Here is a 21,974-nt window from a genome sequence, read left to right on the forward strand (position 1 = left end):
CAATTTCCCAGTTCCTTACTTCACCCCTCCTCCTCCTGGTTTCACCTTGTATTTCCCCTCCCCTCCCCCCACCTTTTAAACCTACTCTTCATCTTTTTTTCTTCTGGTTGTGCAGAAAGGTCTAGGCCCAATACGCTGACTGTACTCTTTTCCATAGATGCTGCCTGGCCTGCTGAGTTCTTCCAGCATTTTGCGCGTGTTGCTCAGATTTCCATCATCTGCAGATTCTCTCTTGTTTGTGATTGGCTGCATGTTTGCTTACTTTACAAGAGTGACTGTATTTCAGAAGTAATTTTTTGGCTGTAAAGTGCTCTGGCAGCGATAGGTGCTATATCAATGCAAGTTAATTCTTATCTATATTTCTGTTCTACTCATGGATATTTCTGAATAGGAATGGTGACTTGGAGCTGGGAGACTGCTTGGTTCTCTTCAGGAGCAGCTAGGCTTACTATCATTCCTAACACTCGTCACCTCCTCTCTCCTCTTACTGCTATCCACTAACTCACCCAGGCCAAGGGGCTGAAATGGGACTTCTTTTGCTTATCATCATCAGGAGGCTCATTCTACTAATGTAATGAGCAGCTGAATTCATTCTGAAAGAATCACAGAATGCCCACTGGAATACAGGACATAAATTATTGTTTCGTGTGACCTAAGTGGAAAAATTCCAGAATGCTATAAACTATTGAGAATGTCTCAATGCTTTTCCAGTTACTGTTAGCTGTAAAATCAGTAACAACAGGATGCAGGAGAACAATTTGATCTGCGGCTTTGAATGCAGCTTCTGTGTGGTGTTTGTGTTCGTTTTGAGCTGCCCTTTCTTACCAAATGTAATAGATTAACATCACAGAGTAAACACTCAGCAAATGATTGAGTGAATTGTTCACCAAACAGTTGACAAAGTCTGTCACTGTTAAGTCTTTCTCCCTTGCTGCCGGTTTTCAGTGTCCTACCTGTATCACGTGGGTCAATTGGAAATGGGTTAAAGCCCAGGAAGGTCTTACTTGTTCTGCCCTCAGAGCTGTGGGTGGTTGGGGAGGGAATTGGGGCTCTCAGGAATTTCCCTTATTTAGACTCTCATTCCAGAGGTATAATTGAAACCCTTTCATGTATCAACACACTACAGAAATCAAAGCAGCCCAACTCAGTCGTGGTTCTGGACTAGGACTAGTTTGCTTAGCTTCCACTCTTCAGTGATCTCTAGAGCAAGGTGCTTATGGAGGACAGCTAAAGTTACAATTTGGTCTGGACATACATCCCATTGAATGCAGAATAGTACAGGAACAAGCACTTCAGCCCACAATGTCTACACCAAACATAATGTCAAACTGAATGAATGTTCTTCTGCCTGTACATGATCCATATTCCTCAATTCCCTGCATGCCTATGTGTCTACTAATAGCCTCATGAACACCACTAAACTCTCTGCTTCCAGCACTCCTCCCAGCACCCACCATCCATTGTGTATTAAACTTACCCTGCACATTTGTTTTAAACATTCCTCCTCTCACCTTAAATGCATGTCATTGACATTTGTACTCTGGGTAAAAGATTCTGCTAGTCTACCCTTCCAATGCCTCTCATAAGCTTATAAATTGTCAGGTTGTCTCCTGAGTGTCACAAGAAAGCAGCATCCATCATCAAGGACCCCACCATCCAGGACACACTCTCTTCTCACCGCTTCCATTGAGAGTTTCAGGACTCACAGCACCAGTTTCAGGAACAGTTATTACCCCTCAATCATCAGGCTCTTGAATCAGTGGGGATAATTTCACTTGCCCCATCACTGAACTCTTCCCACAACCTATGGACTTATATTTAAAGACTCTTCATTTCACGTTCTCGATATTCACATTATTGTTTATTTATTTATTATTACTTTTTTAAATATATATTTACACTGCTTGTTGTCTGTTGCAGATTGATTGTTTGTCTATCCTGTCTTTCATTGATTCAATTGCATTTCTTGTATTTAATATTAATACTGGTAAGGAACCGAATCTCAGAGTTGTTTATGGTGACATATATGTGCTTTGATTGCAAATTTACTTTGAGCATTGAACTTTTAAGCATGCCATATGCCTTCCTTGCCACCATATCTCCTTGTGTGGCCACTTTCAGGACGCCAATGGTTTAGACACCAAGGTCCCTCTGTACATTAAGGCTAAGGGCCCTGCCATTAATTTTACACTTTCCTCTCTATTAGTCCTCTTAAAGTGCAGCAGCTCGCACTTGTTTGGGTTAAGCACCATCTGTCATTTCTTTGCACATATCTGCAACTGACATATGAAGTGAACTCTTGCACTATTTGCACCAAATTGGTGGTGTAAAAAAATCCAGGAAATAATTTAATATTGTAAAATAGGGTAGAACTCAGGAGAACCATATATCGGGAATTGAACCCAGAAGTATTTTGTTCCTGCAGTGGAATATACAGCACCGTGCAAAAGTCTTACGCACATATATATAGTAGTTAGGGTGCCTAAGACTTTTGCACAATACTGTATCTACTAAATGCTAACCAATATCAGCGACTCTCAGATATTGCTGTTTCGAGGGCAAATAAAGAGTGGATGAAGATGGATGTCTTTCCACTATGTGCTTCAAATCAAATAAAAATTAACACACACAGGAAATGACATAAAAATAGCTTAGAGTATTGTGTATAAGTCTTAGCAATATATATGTGCTCAGACTTTTGTACAGGTAGGCATTTCTACGTTTCTGTAACCCCCTAAACCAAGCCATCAGTACTTACCTTAAACACAAGAGATTCTGCAGATACTGAAAATCTAGAGGAATGCACACAAAGTACTGGAGATATTCAGCAGGTCAGGCAGTACCTATGGAGAGGAATAAATTGTTGATGTTTCAGCCTGAGACCCTACATAAGGATTAATTTATCTTAATCCTACAACGAAACTCCAATTTTATCATACCCTGCTCCAAAACCAGTTTCTAATACCTAACCTTAATACTAACACAAGCCACAATTCTTCATTTTAACACAAATCTGAATCCCAACACTGAAACCCGATTGTAAGTCTAATATAACTCCAGTGTGTAATTCAGCCCTAATCTTAACCATTCATCCTCACTCCAAATCCATGTCACAAAACCTAATCTTAATTTAAACCCTAAACCCAACTGCAAATCTGACTTTAATCCAACCCCAACCTGCAACTTTGTTATAATCCAAGCTGTTGTGTATGTGGTCTGGTTACACAACAATGCTATTAATAAAAATGCTGGAGATGGGAGCTAAGGTTCATGGTTCTTTACTGGCAGAAACCAAACTCGGCACACACGTACAGATCTATACGCGCCTAATAGTGCATGCTCAATATGTGCCTAATACCACATGCAATGACGGGTTACTAAAACATAAAGTAGTCCCTTATTATAATGTGGACCAGACAACCCCAATAGGTGGACCACAGGACAGGTCCGGACCGCGAGAACCAAATGTCTGGACCACGCCGACCCATTGGCACTTATGTGAACGCACCTGTCATGACATGTAAATAAAGCGCGCGCTGCTCTAATTTATTTTAATCTCATCCCACACTGTACACTTGACCTATGCCTCCATAGAGCACGCGATGCCAAGTTGATTAAAACGTGTGCAATTGATATGGTTGGCGAAGTTTTAAGTCATGATGAGAAAACCAAGAAAACGGTTGTGGAGATATTAAAGACGGTGCCATTGTCGGCTAACACAGCAAGAAGAAGAGTAGAAGTTTTAGCAGAGGAGTGTTTTTCCAATCTACTCACCAATTTGGAGAAAGCGGAAGCCATACTGCTGCCAGACAATGCTGAGGATGTTCTACGAGTCTGTGGTGGCTGGTGCTATCATGTTTGCTGTTGTGTGCTGGGGCAGCAGGCTGAGGGTAGCAGACACCAGCAAAATCAACAAACTCATTCATAAGGCCAGTGATGTTGTGGGGATGGAACTGGACTCTCTCACGGTGGAGTCTGAAAAGAGGATGCTGTCCAAGTTGCATGCCATCTTGGACAATGTCTCCCATCCACTACATAATGTACTGGGTGGGCACAGGAGTACATTCAGCCAGAGAATCATTCCACCGAGATGCAACACAGAGCGTCATAGGAAGTCATTCCTGCCTGTGGCCATCAAACTTTACAACTCCTCCCTAGGAGGGTCAGTCAGCCTGAGCCAATAGGTTGGTCCTGGACTTATTTCCTGGCATAATTTACGTATTGCTATTTAACTACTTATGGTTTTATTACTATTTATTATTTATGGTGCAACTGTAACGAAAACCAGTTTCCCCCGGGATCAATAAAGTATGACTATGACTATGACTGTATCACTAGCCATAGACTAGTGATATGTGATCGAACCGATATGGAAGAGTTATCTGTGTTCGCAAGATTTTTTGATGGGACGACGTTTCTGGAAGAGCTACTTTGTTTGCTTCCTCTGCCTGGGCGCACAACTGGGGAAATAATTTTTAACAAATTGACACAGTTCTTTGAGAGGAATGGCTTGGTTGTGAGCAAAATTGTGATCCTTGTTGCTGATGGGGCTCTGTCAATGGTGGGACAACACAAAGGCTTGGTAAGCAGGTTTGCCGCTGTTAACCCAGCACTCTTGGCATTTCATTGCATTGTTCACAAATCAATGTTGTGCACTAAACTGTGTGGGGAAATGAAAGAGGCGATGGATACTGTGACGAGACTGGTAAATTTCGTTTGTGAGAGTTCTAGTCTGCAACATCGCCTTTTCAGAGCATTGCTGGAGGAAATGTCAGTGGAAAACAAAGATCTTTTGCTGCATAATGATGTTCGCTGGCTGAGCAAAGGCCATGTGTTGGAGAGGGTATGTGACCTGAGCAATGAGCTTGTGTCGTTTTTATCCAGCCTGCAGATTCAAAAAGCCCAAGGATTTAAGAGGTTTTTAAGTGACAACAAGGTGATGGCACATGTTCTTTTTTGTGTGACATCATGTCATCTAATTCAACTTAATCTGCAATTACAAGGCAACAGCCACACTGTTGTGGTCATGTACAAGGTGAATGAAGCTTTCCGGTCAAAGCTGAACCTTTTGGAGAGAGACATTCACGGGAGAAAGTTGCACTTTTCACGTCTGCGGGAATATTGCAAGAAGAACGAAATGCAGGAGGATCCAGTGATGAAGGATTTCCTGACGAGCCTGGCAGAAAACTTCAGGGAATGATTTGAAAGCTCCCCTAAACTCTCAGGTGGCATCTTCCTCTTCCTGAGACAGCCGTTCTCCATTTCGGCTGACAGCCAGTGGCCTGCAGAGGCCAAAAGGCTGGTGCCTTCCATACATGAGGCAACTCTTCAGATGGAGGTCTTGGAAATGGGAACATATGATTTGCTCAAAGCACAACACAAGGATGTTGGGGTGAGTGACTTTTGGATCAACGTGGTTCCCCAAGCTCAATTTAAAAACACGAGAGCTATTGCAATGCTCCTACTCACACTGTTCCCCTCCACGTACATATGAGAGTCATCATTTTCTTCAATGAACTCTATCAAGAACCAGGACAGAAACAGACTCTCCAATGGACAAATTGGCCAGTGCCTCAGGATTGCCACAACAGAATACAGGCCCGACATCAGAAAGATTGCTTCATCCCATCACTGTCAATTCTCTTACTGATTGGTGAGTGAATCAATTTATTTTTGTCCATTTGTCAATCTTATTGTAGTATAATAATATTACAACAATAGTACTGATAATTTCATTTATAGCTACACTTCTTACTTCAAATGCTACATAGCTTAATTAAAAAGAACAAATAGATTAAATGAGAGTACAGAACCAGTGGAAAAGGCAGTATTACAAAAACTCTTTGCGTAAAAGAGAAGTGTTCTTTGTGTGGAAGAGAAGTGGTGAAGACTACCACGTTTACTCTGTGTGTGTGTACGCGCACACATGTATTTTAAGTCCCAGATGAGTTCTCAATGTGACAGCTGACAGTTGTGATAGCTAGAGTCATAATTAAATGGTTGGTTTTGGACTTATTTTGTTTCAAGAGTGCATTTTTTTTCTTATGTGACCCACAACACAGGCTTTGAGAATCCCAGACCTAAATTATTACTACTACCACTACTACTACTACTACTACTGCTGCTAATAATAATAATAATAATAATAATAATGATAATAGCAGCAATAACAACATCTGACCATAAAACAACTTACTGGTGCAATGAAAAAAAACCCTGTACGTTTTGGCCCTTGGCTTGGCATGCTTGACATAATTTGGCCCTTGTGGAAAACTAATTGGGGGAACACTGATGTTGGCTATACGGTACACTCCTCCCCTTTTATTTGAGTAGTGTATCAACTGTTTTTTTAACTGGGGCATTATGCTAAACAAATATGTTTACCCTTTACATACAAATGCCTACCATTTGTTTACTTAGTAACTTAATAATATCAAATTATAACAAAGTAACATAATAATATCAAATTATAACAAGCCTTTTTTTAACTTTTGGTCTAAGATCCATTTATAACTCAAGTCTCTGGGGGGGGGAGGGGGAGAAGGGTCTTCTCTAGATTGTCCGGCACTGAAGCGAATGGGTCTTCACTCTATTGTCTGGGATAAACTGAACAATCTACAAATTGGCAGGTTCTAGCGATAAAGATTAGTCACCTCCATCTTGCAAAGATGATGAAAGCAAAGTGAAATCTGTGAAAAGGTGAATGTTATTCTTAAAAGATATGTACAATCATCAAAACTAAGATGGCCTTGTAAAGTGTCTTCAAATAGTGTGTTCTTCAGTCTGTCAATAAACTTGTTTGTTTTAATACAGATTTCCATATAAAAGTCATGAACAGTTGACCTCTGAGCATAGGGAGTTAAGAATAGGTGCGCCTCCAACTTGCTAAGAGTTCTAGCCAGCAGTTCTCCTCCGTATAATGAAGACTCCTCTGTGCAGCTGTCCTAGGGATATATACGCATCTTTGTGCTATCACTTGTCTTCCTTACCCATATCTCATTTGTTCCAACTGAGCTAATTACACAGCCAATCTTTGTATTCTCCTTAGATTCCAAATAGCTAGCCTGACCTTTATGATACCATCTCTTATCGTAATATAACTTTCCACCTTTTATTCGTGCTTCATATTTTTGTGCTGGTGATTCAGCAGGAGTGCTGGGAAGATGCTCAGGAGAAGACGGAGATGCTGGTCTTTTCGGAGATTTAAGCTTATTGAGAGTTTGCAGATCTTCCATTGTCTGTTCATCTGTTAACAAGTAATTTAACTGCACAGGTGCAGGTTTTTGGCTTTTGTCTGTAAATGGAATAGGGTCATTCGGTCTCCTCCTTAGTTTTCTAGTCATTATTGGCTTTACCTCTGTAGAATCTCTTGTGAGTTCCATTGTTAGCCTCTCATTCTCAATCATCTTTTTCTTTTCTTCTAACTCAATCTTTTTATCTTCAAATTCCTTCACTGCTGCGTTCTTCTCTTTAATATAATTCCTTTCCACTTGTTCTGTCTCCAGTTGCAGAAAAAGCTCTGCATTTTGTATTTTTTCCTTGCATTGTTGATCTAGTTTCTTCACCCTTTTCTGATACTCCTGCAAAGTGCCTTCCTGTAACTGTTGTAGCTGTCTTTTGAGAGATGTCAAGTTCTCCTGGTACATCTGCTCTTTTACTTCCAGGTAGTCTTCATCATCCTGCTTATTGGGGATACTGCGTTTGTTCTCATTGTTGACACTGTCTAGCTCCTCCTCGTCTTTGTAATATTTGACAATGGGTGAGAGGAGAGCTGAAGACATCTTCCCCACTGAGCTTCCCTTCTTTGTTGACATGTCTAGCGCCTTGATGGGATGCCAATCCAACTGGATTTTCCTGAACCATTCACGTCCCAGCAATGGTGGTCCTCCATTTTTCCATACATAGAGGTTCAGCTGCTGTGTTTTGTCTCTGTAGGTCACTGTCACTTTAATTTTACCTTTGGGATACATTTTCTGTCCTGTGTAAGTCTTTAGTAGTAGTTTAGTTCATTTCAGAGGTATGTGAGAAAACAGTCATTTGTAGTCGTGTACAGAGATCACTGTTAAAGCTGAGCCTGTGTCTAACTCCATTTTCAGTCTCACGCCTGCCACTTGTGGAATGGTCCTTACTACTCTTCAATCATCTGTCTCTTTTACGCTGTGAAGTTGCAGACAAGACAATTCACTTTCATCTGAGTCATTTTCATCAGAACTGCTTTCTTCCATTTTGTGTACATTGTTGTGTTTTCCTTTCTGGGGTTTCTTGTTTCTCTGTATTTTGTCCTTTTTCTGCTGTTTACTAGCTTTGCATACTCTGCCAGTGTGGCCCTGTTTGCCACAGTTTCTGCATTCTTTGTCTTTAAACAAACAGTCATCCAGGTCATGTGACTTGTTCCCACAATGGTAACATTTCTTTTCTTCATTCCTGTTCGGTGAAATTTTATTTGTGGCATATTCCAGAGATTTTTGTTGTATCTCAGAAGCACCCCGTGCTGCTGTTTCCGTTGATATTGCAATGTTTAGCGCTTCCTCGAGTGTAAGGTCTCTTTCACACAGGAGCTTCTTCTGTGTGGTTTCACAATGCATGCCACACACTAACCTGTCCCTCAATGCGTCCGATAGACCAGCTCCAAATTGACAATGTTCTGATAATTTGCGCAATTCAGCACAATACTCAGAAATAATTTCATTTTTGCTCTGATTCCGATTGTGAATTTTAAATCTTTCAGCAATGACCAGTGGTTTGGGGTTTAAATGTTGTTGGAGAGTGTCTACTTTTTGCTTGAATGTTTTGTTAGCTGGCTTTTCAGGGGTTAACAAGCTCCGTAGCAGGCCGTATGTTTTTGCTCCCATAATGCTGAGTAAGACGTTGGCTTTCTTTTCATCCTGAACACCATTAGCCTCACAATATAACTTGACTCTTTCAGTGTAATTTGCCCAGTCTTCAATGCCACTATCAAATGCTGTAATGGTTCCAATCATTGCCATCTTTGTTATGTTAATTCAGCCCTGTTCTCCCCTTATTTTCTTTTTTGACTCACGTGTCCTTTTTGCTAGCGCCATGAGCGCACTTCGTCTAGATGTGTGTGTGTTGCTCCTTTTTATCTCCCTTCTGGGGCAGGCAGACACTCAGTCCCTGGGGGTCAGCCCCAGCTGTGGTTTCGGCTGGACGTGCTGCAGCTCCGACTGTGTCTCTTGGTCTCCCGACGTTCCCGACCCCGGCTGTGCTCCCGCTTCCTTTCAGACTCACGGCCTCGCTCTGCCTCCTTCTCCTGCTCCTTGGCTCGTTCCTTGTGCTCTTCTTCCGAGTGTCGTTATCAATTAAAACACAGCATTCTGACACAATGTAGGTTCATTCATCTCGTTGCCAATTTGTTGTCTATGTGGTATGGTTACACAACAATGCTATTAATAAAAATGCTGGAGATGGGAGCCAAGGTTCATGGTTCTTTACTGGCAGAAACCGAACTCGGCACACACGTACAGATCAATATGCACCTAATAGCACATGCAACGATGTGTTACTAAAGCATAAAGTAGTCCCTTATTATAATATAGGTTATACGGTACATAAGCCTATAATTTAACATCTAATTACAGCCCTCATTCTAAATCCTAAATGCACCCCTAAATCGTATCGCAATTCCAATTCCTGGTCCTAAATCTAATTCCAATCTTCACCCCATGCTTGACTCAGTGTACACTTGAGATGAGCGAATCCGTTAACCCTGCCGAGGGCTTACACAGAGGGCATAGACCTGAAAATTTGGATCCACAAACAAAAATAAGAAGAGAAAGGACAGAGAGATCTTGTATTGAAATGTGCAGATCCAACTGCAAAGTGTCCTGAACCAAATAAAATTCAGGTAAAATGGAGATACTAGAGACTGTGGATGTTGGATTCTATAGCAAAAATACAAACTACTTGAATCCAGATGAAGATGAATCCAGTCCTAACTTAAACCTGTGTTACAATCAGGAGCAATGGATTTGCACCCCAAGATCCTTCTGTATATTAATGCCATTAAGGGCTCTGGCATTAACTGTATACATTCCTCTTTATCAGTATCCTTACAGTACCATACCTATCTAACCCCTGAGCTAGTCCCAAACAGTGAGAATACTCCTACGATCCTTTTCATACTGCTAGACATGACTGCTCCTTGAACAAAAAGTAACTGGATAATCATGCTGAAGTCTCCAGCACAATCAAAATATGCAATGAAGAACGTGGACCAAAGCAACATGGCTGTTACTAGTGAACCTAAAGATGTCAGTGATGGGAATAACAATTATAAGAAGATCAAGAGTTCTGCTGCTCACAAACTTACATCGGTTACCCATGACAATCTGTGTTAATATGGTAATATAGCAGATAGTATGAGGCTATTGCAGCTCGAGCCATTCTGGAGTTCGGAGTGTAACTCCAGTGCCATTTGAAAGGAGTTTGTATGTTCTTCTTGTGACTGAGTGGGTTTCCTATGGGCACTCCAGTTTCCTCCCACAGTCCAAACATGTACTGGTTAGTAGGTTAGTCACTGTGAATTATCTTGTGATTAGGGTAGTGTTGGGTTGCTGGGCGATGTGGCTCATTGGGCTGGAAAGACCTGTTCCCTGCTGTATCTGTAAATAAATAAACAGTGAAAGTTTTTCCTAATCTAATAGTTCGAATGCTCATACATTAATGCTATGTGAAATTTATTGAGTGCCTGAGGGTAGTTCTAAGAGTTTTGGTTGATAAGGATATAGATAAATTAGCATGTTTCATTTGCAGTTGTCTGATAACTGTCCTTCAAGTAAATAGAGTATCAGCTTTGCATGTTCAAATGAAATATAGACGTTGTGATTAGCCTTCATTCAACCACTAGATCTGTATCTGGTGCTGTCAATATCCATTTATTCTTCATCTATCTCGATCAGAGGAAAATGCTGTATAAAGAGCAGCATTTTGTTACGATGTCTACAATAGATCTGAATGCAGCAGTTATTGACAACCCCAGTTAAGCAATGCATTTTCACTGAAGCATGTCTGAGTATATTCATCCTATTGTACTTCCAGGATCAACATGATTCTAGTGCTAACCTGCAAGACAATGGATTAAATGCTGGGAATTGAATGAAGTTGGATAGTTCATTCTGAGTTAGCAGGAATTCAAAAGGCATGAAAAGAGTCATAGAGTTATGCAGCACAGAAAAAGGCCCTTCGCTCCACCATGCCAATGCTGACCATAGAGGTTGTGTCCCAGCTGTCTATGTGATACGCAAGCCAGGGCAGTACGATATGGAGAGCAAGCTGTTGCCCATGTAGCAGGATCCCCCTCTGCACACTGCCAGAGGAATGGCAGAGACTGATACAGTTTGGCACTAGCTGTGTCGTAGGAGTTGCCAGTCAGTGTTGAACTGCTTAGAGACCCCAGCTTCAGATTTATCCTCGATTTACTCCCGAAGCCTTATCGATGACTGGGTATAGCTGCAAGGCAGTGGAGGTTTGGGATCAGACTTTTCATTCTCCTAGATGAGCCGTCAACCATGGCTGATGAGCCTCATCTGCCCAAAGCGACTGCTTTTAAGGCACCAATAACCCGCTTGTACCCTTTCTCCTGTCAGTAGAAATGGTTCCAATGGGCTTGGTAGCTAAGCCACATGTGAACGCCAGGAGCTGGACTTGGCTGTCAGAGGTTATTTCAGATGCACACAAATAGGAGCATTTTATAGGTAGTGGGAGCTCATCCCCAATACCAGCCCCGGCTAAAACAACTTTACAGAACCAACCTGTTTACCAACACTTGCCGATCAAAGTGTTCATTCCACTGCTTCTTAAATATTGCAAAAGAAATTTGAGGGAGGATTAGAAAGTGAGATTAGTAACTAATGTTAAAAGCTATTATGGATTAAGAATAGGGGGCTTGCATAGGATTTATGCTGGTGAAGCTAAGGAATGGGCCCAGTTGTCAATTCAGCTGGCAAAGACTTAGAATTTGAAATGTCAGGGGAAAGTCAACCCACTGGCAATTGGAAAAGTCTGAGAAAATTGAGAATTATTTATCTCCAAGTGTTGAAGAAGATTGAAAAAACTTATTGGAGATATAATCCCTGAAGGAGAAAATTTGTGGATAATAATATATCGTTGTAATGTTTTGTATCAAAATAGATGCTTTTGTTTCATCTGTTTGATGATAGTCTTCTTCTCTTAGGCAGTCCCTTGTGACTGAAGATGACTGTGAAAATTTTACCTTCTAACTACATGCCATCAATTCAGTTCAGGCTGTTGTAAACATTTTGGCTGCCACCCAAACTAAATTCCTTGTATAATACAAAATAGTGCAGCCACTGGTATTTGATATAGGGCACAAAATTAATTTTGTTTTCATTAGTAGGGCAGCCATTTATATGAGTACTATTGTTAATAACATAGATTGTGCTCATTGATATTATATTGCCTGTATCATAGAGAGCAGCCAAGAAGAGTGAAACCAAATAGGAGGAAGACCTCAACTTTAATATTTAATACTAATCTTTTAAAAATAGTTACCCCTTTTAGGGTCTGTATTGCTCTAATATTTAAATCTGGTCACACCTAGATTGGTGTATTTCAAACTTGTTCCTTACTAAGCCACATTTTTCAACATATGATACATTGTGCATTGGCAAGAAGACTGCATTAGTTAAGGATAATATAAAGAGACACCTACTTGGCTATCTTCACCACTGAGATGTAACACCTGCAATAAAACAATTTCATTCTTCAGCAGCTGAAATAAGCAATTCTTTGTAGACCCTTGTGTTGTGTAAGAGTACATTCTTTATTCCCTTTAAACAAATGTCAACAACTGTTTCTTCCTCTATACTTTTGCACATCCTGAAGGCATTAACTCCGCTTTTTGTCAAGCGATTCAACTAGAGAAAGATTCACAGGTGGACGTTCTCCTCTCCTTGTGAACTATTGTCATGATCTATTGTATAAGTTCAACCACAATATATTTAGACAATGACGTTAATGTAGCACAATGCCCCAAGGCACTTTCCCTGAATATAAGCATTCAAAATTTGATAGTGATCTGTACTAGATATAAAAAATTATCTAAGGAGTGGCCTGTAGGAAGTGTGAGTGAAGAGGAGAGGAAGGAGAGCTCTCTGCATGACAGAACTTTAGTGTTGATGGGTCTGGTAAAGCGATAAAAGGCAGGGATGCTCAAAGCCAGAACCAGAGAAATATTGAGATCCAACAAGATTGGGGGAAGTTGTGGAGAGAGGGAAGAGCATGCTAGAAGTGAGTTTAGGAACACACTACCTAATTATAGCTCAGCTATCAATATCTCAGTTATAAGTCTGTAGTTCAATAACTATTCAAATAGGCTCTGCTAACCCCTGGCCTGATTTATTAGATAGATAGATACTTTACTGATCCCAAAGGAAATTACACTGTCACAGTAGCATTACAAGTGCACAGATATACAAATATTAGATAAGAAGTAAGAAAGAATAAAAAATTAATTACCTCAAACAGCCTAACAGGAAGAGGTCATCACTTCCTCGGCTATAGGTTGACTCATTTTAGAGCCTAATGGCCGAGGGTAAGAATTACCTCATATAAAGCTCTGCCTCATTAGGCACTGTCTCAATTAAATGAGCGCTAATGGGAAAGGATTTTCTGAAAGAATATGTTCCCTGTTGATCAAATCACAGGTCTGGGCTTTTTCACTTACTGGTCTCTTGAAAAGGTGATGGGCTCTGATTCACCATCAATGCTTATCCCAACACTGGAGTTGATCATCAAGATCCATGTGTAGTTTGTGCTGGAGTTATAAAAGACTGCAGCATTCTCATCTGCGAACACAGAGCTGGCACTAACCATAGCGAGGTAGGTTAGAACTATAACGCATGACCTGATTTTTTGTGGTTTTGAGTTTTCACCTTGCTAGAGTTTAAACAATTTAGTAACTGAATGAACAGTCAGTGAGAGAGAGACCACAAGATGCTCAGCACCTCACCAGCTGCTGTGACATCTGCGGTTTCTTCCAGTGCTGTGGGAGTCACCGATGACCCAAGCAACGAAGGCCTGATCCCACTGAGAGCCAGGAAAGGGACAGACAGGCTGTCAGCGCTCACTAGAAAGAACCTCAGAGATCTCCTGGGTAGTGACTGTCCTGGACATGAGTGTCCTTGCCTCCGTCCCACAGGGACCCATCCAGACCAGCTTTACTGCCATCACGAAATGACATGAAGTGGAGAAAGACATATCCTAATTGGGCACAGATGGCGAAATTCTAAACCTTGGTGATGAAGAGGTTCAGTCACAAATCCACGACCCCGTTGTTCACACCTGGAAAGAGGAGGAAACACCGGGAACCTCAGAAATGCCCTAATGGTGACCTGGGGAGAAGTGTGGAAAGGAAGAGTAGTCTGATTATGGTAACCACAGGGAAAGCCACCTCTCAGGTGCTGAAGAACTGCAATGGCTATACTTCATCAGTAGTTTAACGAGATTTGGAAAGTCACCACTGACTCCAGCAAATTTCTACAGATGTTCGGTGGAGAGCATTCTGACCAGTTGCATCACTGCCTGATATGGAGGCTTCAATGCTCAGGATCAAAAGAGATGCAGCAGGTAGTAGACTCAACCAGCTCCCTCATGCACAAGACAACACACCATTGAAGACACCTTTAAAAGGTGGTGCCTGAAGAAGGTGTCTCTCATCATTAAGGACCCTCACCATCCGGGACATACACTCTTCTCATTATTACTATCAGGGAGGTGGTATGCGAGCCTAAAGACACACAATTAATGTCTTAGAAACAGCATTTTACCCTCCACAATCAGGTTTCTGAAAGGTCCATGAATCCACGGACAATACCTCACTGATTCAGTTCTGTACTATTATATTATTTAATTCTTACAGTAATTTCAATTGTAATTTATATAGTAATTCTTAATTGTAAGTTTTCAATATCTCTCATTGTATTACTGTATAAAATACCAAATTTCATGACACATGATAATAAACCTGATTCTGATTCCCCAAAAATTTCTGGGGATCCTTAGCCCATGACCACCCTGTGGGGAAAAGGAGGCAGGCTGTATGGTAGCATTAGGACAAGAACTGTTAGGATGGGAAACAGCTTCTTCCCCCGGGCTGTGAGAACACCGGACTCCCTGCCACCATCCGGGTCTGATCACATATGAAGCACCAGTAGCATATACTGGCGGAGGAATGGTCTTCCCCCTTCCATTTCAGTACTGAAGAGGAGTCTCGTCTCGAACTGTTGACTGTCTATTCATTTCCATAGATGCTGTCTGATCTGCTGAGTTCCTCCAACTTTGTGTGTGTGTTGCTCTGGACTTCCAGCGTCTGCAGACTTTCTCCTGTTTATGAGTAGCAGATGCTGTTTATTTTTTGAATTGCGTCATAAATGCATCTTATTATTTGTTAATTTATTCTTGGTAATATTACCTTATGTGCTGTGTGAGAGTTATATGTACTGTCGTGCACCTTGGTCCGGAGTAACATTGTTTCATTTGCCAATATACATGTGCATGGTTGAATGACAATAAACTTGAACTTGAGACGGGATGGAGAACCTTGAATCCACGTCTCAGGAGCACACAGAGGATGTGTGGTGGAACAATTACACCGCCTTATTGCAGCACCTACACTTAAATATTCAAGTACTAAATATCGGCCAGAAGAGCTCTTCTTCAACGTGGTGCCAAAGGACATGTGGGCACAAACATGATAATGAGCCTGTGCAGACTCTAGTAATTAAAATAATTAAAACACTGCTATATCCCCAGGCACAGACTCAAAAAGGTGGCATCCATCATTCAGGAAACCCACCATCCAAGTCAGGCCTTCTACTGATTACTGAAGACACATACTCAATGCTTTAGGAACAACTTCTTCCCCTCAGCCATCAGATTTCTGAATGTTCATCAACCCATGAACACTACCTCACTATTTTTGCTCTCTCTTTGCACTGTCTATTTATACTTATTTTTGTAATTATAGCACATTTTAGGTGTTGCTCTGTGCTGTTACCACAAAACAACAAATTTCACAACATATGTCAGAGATACTAAGCCTGATTCTGATCTTATACTCATTTCTCAACACCAAAGGCAAGCTCCTTTTGACTAAAATGCTTTGGACTTGGAAATGTAATCTTAAATGGTTCAAATGGTTCCATTTTTTTTTATCAGAGAATGTATATAGTATACAACCTGAAACACTTAATCTTCGCAGATGTCCATGAAAACAGAAGAACCACGAAAGGATGAATGACAGAAAAACATTAGAACCCCAAAGCCCCCTCTTCCTCCTCCTCCGAGCAAGCCGCAGCAAGCATCAACGTATCAATCTCGCCCTCCTCCCCACCCATTTCAGTAAAATTCATCAGCACCCAACACCCATCAAGCAACAGCAAAGCACCCAAAGAGACACCATGATCTGCAGTCAACAAAAACTATTGTTTACCCGACAGTTCAACATGCCACAGGCTCTCCCTCTCACTAACAAGGGGCAGAGAGGTGTCACCCCATTTCGCAGCAAAAGGGGAGAGTAACAGTCACTGTTACGGTGTCAGTCTGCCACATCGCTTTTTATTCCAAGATTCTCCAACTCGAGAATTGGCAGCGAACTCTCCCCACCATCGAGAGAAAGATGGGGGGGGGGGGGGCGGGGGGGGGGGAGAGAGAGAGAGAGAGAGAGAGAGAGAGAGAGAGAGAGAGAGAGAGAGAGAGAGAGAGAGAGAGAGAGAGAGAGAGAAATAAAGTGTGATTGCTTGACTACAGAGACCTCCATCCACACATCCAACGCAGCAAAATTCTGACGTTCCTTCCCCGGCAACACCAACCTGGAACCGTTTGTCCACAGGGCCATGCAGGACCACACCCTGGAGGCGCCATCTTCTAAGCTGTGCCTGGAGAGTGGAGGAAAATGGCCAGCCGGTGAGCTGCAGGAGCGGGAACTGGTCTGGTGTGAAAAACTGCAGTGTTTGAGTACTGTTGCAGATCAGGGAGCTTAACAAAACCCCAGCCACCTTGAAAAGGAAAGAAAGAGACATTAAAGAGAGGAGTTTAAGCTGTTTCCACAGGTGGGCTCGAAGAGCTAGCCAATTGACACCACCTTAACTCTGCCCATTTCCTACCCAGAATAACAACTTTTTTCTCAACTGTCCTGGGATGGGTCCTTCACAGCAGGTAGCACCCACCTATGGCAAATGCATTCAATATCAAAGGAAAGCTATGATGTTCCATGCACTGAAAATAAACTGCGTGACTGGTGTAAATAGCTGGTACAATATGGTAGAAGACGGAGGGTGTTAGAGTGAATTTTGGGTTTAGGTCATTTACATTTAGCAAATGGCTTTGGCTACCAGTCTTCTGTTCCTTGATAATGTATTGTGGATTTAATTTGGAACAATGCTTTTCCTAAAAGCTGTGAACCCCAGTCCAGACGCTGCTGGAGCCGGTGGGATGGATGGATTCAGAAGGCGTGAAGTTTGTATGCAGCTTCAAAAGAAAGCATTGTCTATACTTTGTAAATACGGATTGCCCTTTGCGTTTAGTAAATAAATATCGAGCCCCACGTTGGGCCAGCAGACCTTTCCACCAAAAGCATCTCTGAATGATGCCTGCTGAACCTTGTTTTGCCGAAGAAAGAAGCTGCTCTGTATCTACCAGTAACTCTCTCTGGTAATTTCATTTAGGGGACAAAAGTTAGTGATCTTTTTCCAGTCACTGTGCTAGATTCAGCCTGGCCTCCCTAAGAGTTTATCAGTTCATATACTAATCACTTCTAGAAGTTGATGACTAGTATTCATGATGGTGTAGTGGCATCAGCACTAGACTTCAAGGCAGATGGTCGTGAGTTCAAACCCAGTGGGGTCCCAACCTGGGCAGCAGCAGTGTCTGTGCGGAAGAAAGGCCTAGCAATCTACTTCTGTACCTTGCCATGAAAATGGTCCATGAGCTCATGAAGAGTTGGACTCAATTTGACTGGACAGCAACAATCCAGGCATAGATCAATATTTTTAGCGGATCCCCAGGTGCATCCTTATAACTCTAGACAGGATCTAGATTGATGAACATCTCAAGGTATTTGTCAATATTTGTGCAGCAATGGGATCTGAGGAATGAAACTCATGCCGAGAATTTCCAAGGGGGGCCTCAGAGTGTTTCACAATAATGATGAAGGGGTCCCCACATATTTCAGGTGCCTCTTAGTAATGTGTTCACTAGCCCTAGTGTCCCTCGTTAATGCATTTACTATTTGAGGGTGAGGCCTTGAGGCTTTGTTGTATAATACTATGTATGGTGTCCTTCAGTAATGTTTTCTCCAGTTCCAGAGACCCTCAGTAATGTGTTCACCAGTCACGATAATCCTCAGTAATGTGTCACTATTTGTGGTGATCCTTTCTCCTACTTCTGAATGTTCTAGTCCTCTAACCTTTCTGCTTCACAGCTGCCTGACCAGCTGAGTATTTTCGACATTTGCTGTTTAAGCAAAACAATCCTTTTGTTGATCCCACGCTTGTTATATGTTAGGTTGATATGTCATCTGACGCATAGTTGTTTGTATTTTGCCACCATTTTAATTTATACTTGGAGGTTGTTTCCATGCAAGAGCCCTGGGTAGTTTTAGAGTTAAATCTTCCTATTTCTGACTATGAAGGAACTGGGAAACCAAATTAAACATTGTAGATAACTTACCTGTGTTTGCAGTAATTGTTTCTTTTTTCAGTGTCAGTATTCAAACATCTGCAGTTTTTTTCGCTTTTCATGTAATCCATACAGATCATTTCATTACAATAGTGTACTGAGTATGTATGAGGGAAAACACTAACAGAGTGGAGAATAAAGTGTTATTGAGAAAGTGCAATGGAGGTAGGCAACAAGGTGCAAGGGCAAAACAAAGTAGATTGGAGGTCCAGATACAAAGATTCACAGGTTCAAAATGCATTTATTATCAACAAATGTATAAATTATACAACCTTGAGATTTGTTTGCTTAATTGGTAAGCACAAAGCAAGGGCCCTGAAAGAACCAATTTAAAAAAGTAAAACCAACTCTCATGCCCACAGGAAAAGAGAAAAAAAAAACAAATCATGCAAGCAACAGAAGTGAACAACAACAACAGCATTCCGAACCAAATTGAGTCCTTAGATCCAAATCCCCAGAGCAGCTCGGAGTAGGCCCAAGGCCTTGGTATTCAGTTCATCATATTGGTGGGGCAAGACGCTGCAGAGTTTGCAGACACAAAACACAGCAGCCAGGGGCAGTCACACAGCCTTAACATTGCAGAGAGAGGAGCCCCCAGACTATCTGGGTTGGCGCTTAAATTGTCTGAACCTCACTCCAGGAACTGGGTCCCGCCATGGAGAATTACTCTGGGCCTAGTTTCTGCTGCCAGAGAAGCTGTTCTCAACCTCACCAAATCGGCTTGGTGCTTAGAGTGACCCAGCCTCGCCTGACTCTTGACATCTTGTCTTTCCAGTCTATCTGGGCTGGTGTTTAAATTGTCCAAACAGTGTATTGTACCTCGCATTAGGACCCAGGCCTCGCCACGGTGAATTGCTTTGGGCCTAGAACACGCCACCTAGCAATTTGATTTGGACCTGGATTTCGCTGCTGAAGAAGCCGTTCTCAACCTCTCCAAATCGGCTTCGCACTTAGAGTGATCCACCCTCACACTCGGGTAACTTGGATGGGCATCGGAGCTCCTTCATCCCGTCGTCTCCCCTCTGAATCGTCCACTCTAACCAAGACCGCTCCAACTTCAATTGCGTTGATTTTGCAGTGCAGCCACAGGGCACTTCTCTCGAATTTGCTTTGCCCTCTCTCACCTCTTTATTGTTTGCAGTGATAATTTATCTTATTGTATCAGGGGACACTTCTGACAATGGGATAGAAGTTGTTCTTGGTGATATGTGTTTTGGGCTTTGGTATCTTCTGACCAATGGCGTGGAGAGAGAGAAGAGAGAATGTCTGGGATGGGTGAGCTCTTTGATTATGCTGACTTTTTACTGAGGTAACAAAAAGAGTAGACAGAGTCCATTTGGTTTCCTTGATATGTGAAGGTGTGTCTACAACTCTGTAGTTAGTTGAAGTTTTGCATAGAGGAGTTGTGATACCAAACCATAATGCATCAAGTTAGGATGTTCTCCATGGTGCACTGATAAAAATTAGCAATGGTCAAAGGGGACAAGCCAAATCTCTTTAGTGTCTTGAGGAAGAAGAGGCACGGGCATTTTCTTGGTCATAGTGTCAATATGATTAGACTAGAGCAGGCTGGGAATTTGAAGCTTAAACACGCTCGACCTTAGCACCATTGTTGTGAACAGGAGTGTGTGCACCGCCCCCCACTTCCTGAAGACAATGACCAGCTCTTTTGTTTCGTTGACATAGCACTGAGGGAAAGTTAGTAACAATGACACCATGCCATAGGCTGTACATAACTTTCTTGTACTCCAGCTCATCAATATTTGAGACTCAGCTTAATAAAGGGGTATCATCTGTAAACTTGTAGATGAGTGAGAGAATTATGTGTCCACATAGTCATGAGTATATAGGGAGCAGAAGTGGTGAGGAGAGGGTCTTGTGGGCATCAGTGTTGCTGCCTATCCTTACTGATTGAAGTCTGGTGGTCAGCAAGTCAAGGATCCATTTTCAAGGGGAGGTGTTGAGTCCCAGGTCTAGGAGTTTGGAGATCAGTTTGCTTGGAATAATAGTATTGAAGGGGGAGCTGTACTCATTACTGTACAGATGCTCCAGAGATGAACACGGGGAGATGCTTTGCTGGTAGGTGAGTTGCAGTGGGTCAAGAATATCTGGCAGGCTGGAGAGGATGTGCTTCATGAACAGCCTCTCAATGCAATTCCTAATGGTGGATGTCAGAACTGCCAAGTAGTTGTCATTAAAGTGCATTATTTTATTTTACTATGGTTGAAAGTGGTCATCTTGAAACAGGTAGGAGCCTTCAGTTGTAGTAGGGGGAAGTTAAAATGATCTGCAAATACCCCCATCAATGTTAAGGGATGCACTAAAACCTGTGTAGCCAGTGCAAGAAAGGACCATGGTCAAGAGACTGACTGCAACTGGGTACTGTGAGGCTGAGTCCTGTGTAACAGCCTCTCAAACACTTGGTATGTGCTTTGTTTAAGAAGAAAACATGAGAGTTTCTGATGCTTTGTTGGAGAATGTTGTGAACTAATGGCAAAATGAAGGTAGAGAAAAAAAGTCATGTACAACTGTAGTTACTGTGCACATGATGCATAAAGTACATGTTTTGAAATAAAGTTCACGGGTGAGTTCAAAGTTCAAAATATATTTATTATCAAAGTATGTATACATTAAACAATTTTGAGACTTGCCTCCTAACAGGCAGCTACAAATCAAAGAAACCCAAAAGAACCCATTCAAAAACAGACTGCCGAGCAGTTAATGTGCAGAGAGGGAGAGAAACAAATCATGCAAACAATAACCACAAGCAAATAGCGTTCCGAACTGAAGTCCACAGACACGGTCCGATGCCCGTAGTTCAGCTCAGAGTCGAGTAAACGTCGTGGAGCAGCGACCTGAACTGGCCTGTCCCTCGCCTCAGGCCCCAACACCCTGACCTTTTCAATTTGGCCTGGAGCCTGGATCAATGTCGAAGCATCAAGTTCAATTGCCTCGATACGCTCTGGGACCTGGGCCTCGCTGCCTCGATTTGGCATGAAGCTTAAATCAGTGACGGCCCTGCTGCTTTGCCCCGCCTTGGTTCTGCGAATTCCCTCTGGGTCCAAAGGGAAGTTCCAGACTATTGCTTGCGATGATGGTTTGCCAGAAGAAGTGTGATTAACAAAGTATTCAGTTGTTTTCCTTGTTTCGCTAACCACCAGCCAGAAGTTGCTGAGATTCACCTGTGCCATCTTAAACGGGTGAGGAGGAAATGATGTAATATCTCTGGTCAGGGTAAGTGGACAGGTAGAATGCTG

The 21,974-nt window shown here is 42.1% G+C and overlaps 1 long non-coding RNA gene across 1 annotated transcript in view; it reads left to right on the forward strand.

Annotated features, from left to right (window-relative positions):
• The window catches only part of LOC140198587 (uncharacterized), a 97,967-nt gene that overhangs the window by 4,041 nt on the left and 71,952 nt on the right, over positions 1-21,974 (forward strand). The gene's annotated exons all lie outside the window — the stretch shown is intronic.

Source organism: Mobula birostris, chromosome 6, assembly GCF_030028105.1.
Source record: "Mobula birostris isolate sMobBir1 chromosome 6, sMobBir1.hap1, whole genome shotgun sequence".
Classification (NCBI taxonomy): Eukaryota; Metazoa; Chordata; class Chondrichthyes; order Myliobatiformes; family Myliobatidae; genus Mobula; species Mobula birostris.